Source organism: Pan troglodytes, chromosome 3 (assembly GCF_028858775.2).
Source record: "Pan troglodytes isolate AG18354 chromosome 3, NHGRI_mPanTro3-v2.0_pri, whole genome shotgun sequence".
Lineage (NCBI taxonomy): Eukaryota > Metazoa > Chordata > Mammalia > Primates > Hominidae > Pan > Pan troglodytes.
In genome coordinates, this window is record NC_072401.2 from 23,085,672 (window position 1) to 23,088,986 (window position 3,315).

Consider the following 3,315-nt stretch of genomic DNA (forward strand, 5'->3'; position numbering starts at 1 on the left):
ATAAATATAGTCACTATTGTTATATGCATTATATCTTTCACTTACCACAACCTTAAGAAGGAAAGAAAAAGTGATTATGTAATCTAAATATTTGTAGCCAGGGAAGCAAATAGTTCTTATTATAGTTTTATAAGAAGAACATTTTTGATTAATTTAAAGGGAAACCATAGACGTTTAAAATAAAAAATAGAAGCAGAACCCTGATGTGGCTAACACAAGTTAGACAACATTTATTAAAGTTCTAAAGCTTTATGAAAATTGTAGACCAAATAGAAATCCATAAAATTTCCTTTATTTTATTGCCCTTATCTAACTTAGCCACTAATTAGTACAATATTTTATGGATATTTTCAGAGGCAGCTCCTATAATTTTCAGTTGACAACCTTAACAAGGTATTGGTTACATGAAATGCATGTTCATTCTCAACCACCCATCTGTTTTTTTTTCTCTCCAGAAACAAATATTTTCATTTTAGACTTCAAATTCCTATTTCCCATTTAGTGTGCGTTACTTATATCTGCTGTTTTATTTTTCTTGATGTATTTATAATAAGTGAGAAAATCAGATCTAGACCCAGCTTACAGTTATGGAAGTTCTAGTGTTCTTCAGGGCAGAGCTTCTCAGGCAGCAGACTGTGGGCAGTAAACAGGTGTGCCATGGTATTTGCCCCCTGGCTCCTGGGTCTACCAGTCAGGGCCTGGGCCAGCCCAAATCTCTAAGCTCATTGCCCTCCCACCTCCAGCAGAGCAGTCTTGTCCACTGTGTGTGCTACACAAATACCACCTCCTTCCATGTGTGCTTCTCTTGGAGAAGGAGGAGCTTTGAGCTGTGCCCTTCCAGAACAAGGCTAAAGGAAATGTGCAGGATTGACCCTGTGTTAAAGAGTAGAGCAGAAGAAGAGAGCACGAAGCAACCAGGATGAGGAAGAGGTGACATGAGGGACAAATGCACAGGGAAAGGAGGGAATATGGGAGGTCTTTCTGCCTAGTGGTCAGAAGGAAGGTCAGATGGCGACAGCAGGATCCTTAGACTAGAAAATAAGAGGCTTTCCTCTTCTTTAATGTCCAGAATCGTGATTTATTTCTTTCCTTCATTACTTGCAGTTGTCCAAAGTGAAGAAATTCTTGGGAAGCTATTATGAAAACTATTTACAACTGAATGCATTCCCAATTACAAGCACTGGACCAGCATTATTTGGGTTTAGAATTTGAGCTGACTGTGAATGGATTATGAGACTCATGTGAGTGTCCCCTGGCTGGTGGGTCATGGCCTGAAGCTGCACTGTGCAACCTGCAATGTGTTTCATAAAAATACTCAACTGAGGTAGCAAGTACTGGTGCTGGTGGCAGTGTTATTTCCACTTACAGGAGCAGTGTAGCTCCGTAGCAGTGCAATCCGTTTATAACTATGTGAAGATTTGTGTATGAGAACCTCAGTGAACTGACAACACATTACTGATTTACTCCGGTAATGTCCTGTGCTTTTTATAGATTAGCACCCCTGGGCAGCAGGCCATCTGGCTTGCCCTTTAGTTTGACCTGGCCTGTAGCATGGGTTTTGGAATTCATAGACCTGAGTTCAAGTCTGAGCTCTACCACCATTAGCTGAGCAACACTGGGCAACTTATTTAACATCTCTAAGCCACTGATTGCAAATCAGAGAGATGTGATAACCATAAAATTTACTGCATGGGGTTGCTATGAACACTAAATGAATAATGTGTGCCATGTATCTAGAAGAGCTTAACACATGTTCACTCTCCTCTTCACTCCTGCAGCAACAGCAAAAATCATCTGTGGAGTTAACGGTAAAAAGATCTTATATTAGTAGCATCAGATGCTGAATAAACTCACAGAGATCAGTGCCTCATGCTCAACTGGTAGGCCTAGCGAGGGACTCAGGAAGAAAACATCTCATAGGAGGACAAGAAAGGGTGTCAAAGAAGTAGACATTGAGGAAACAAAAAAACCCTCTGGAACCCTGACTACCATCCAGTGAGACAAGATTGACAATTAAAACAGAATAGACATAATATGATCCATGCCTCAGTTCCTATGCCTAATGTTATACAGTTTGGTGAAATGTACATAGTTTATTCATAATGCTGCCTTTAATTTTCTCAACTAATTGTTTTTATTTCTTTCTAAAGTGTCTGGTTATCCCAACTGATAGACTCAATTGATCATTTAGTGTAGAAAGGGTACGTTAGGAAAATCCAATCGACAATTTTTAATGATTTTTCTGATGTATTAAAAAGGTGGGACACTATAAAAACTATGCTTTATATGACAGCTCTTGTAAAAAATCAAGGACAAAGGATAACTGAAAATATTCTTTCATTTTTCTAAAGAAATCTCTTTTAAATTCTTGGAAAAGATCAGGCACAGCAAAAGTGAGTTAAAGCCTTAAAAATATGTTACTGGTGTCTTAGACTCCAAAGTAGAAATAAACACTCATTTTAAGTTGCAAGAATAATAATCTAGATCTTTGGGGATTTTAAAAATTTCATCTCTTTTCCTTAAATGATTTTGAAACAAGGCATGAATATAAATAATACATATAGTACTTCTGGATTTAAACATCTTTGATGAAATGATGGTACTGGCTTGGAATCTCTCTCTCTCACCACACACACGTTCATATGTGCACGTGTACGTGTACCTGTGATGTAGCTGTTTAGAATTGTTTGGCCTTCCGATGGATTGGCCACAGACCGTCCTGTCATGGCACTGTCTTGCCAGTCATTCTTTCAGTTTCCCAGCTCCCCTGGCAGTGGTGGAGAAGAACATGCCAAGTTATTACCAACTGAACAAGTGAAGGAAAGTTGGGTATTTTAAGGCACATGAATTATTTTAGGATTTCTGGTTGTCCCTGGTTAAGTTTTTGATGATTACTGAAGATAAGAAAACTAGACTTAGACTTAATTATTACTTTCTTCAAAAAAAAAAAAAACCAAACAAACAAAAATAAAACAACTCCTGCAGAGTTTCAGAAGATTCTGGAAATTGACATGATTTCCGAATGTTCCAGTTGGTAGATATCTTGGGCTGGCCTGAGGACTTGTCATTTCAGTCGCAGGCAGACACTACAGATATGCTTTTTGGGGGATGGGTCAAAAGGAGACTGTGTCTGAAACACCGAGGGCTTTATGCTTTCTTTTGTGAATTCTAACACTAATCATATTCATCATAAAAGACGTTTCCAATACTGAGAGAGTGTAAGGCGAAAATCAAAAAGGTCACTTCACCATTAATCACACCCCCTATGTCTTTAAAAGCAAGAAGACAAATACAAAAATCCTTGTATATGCAATG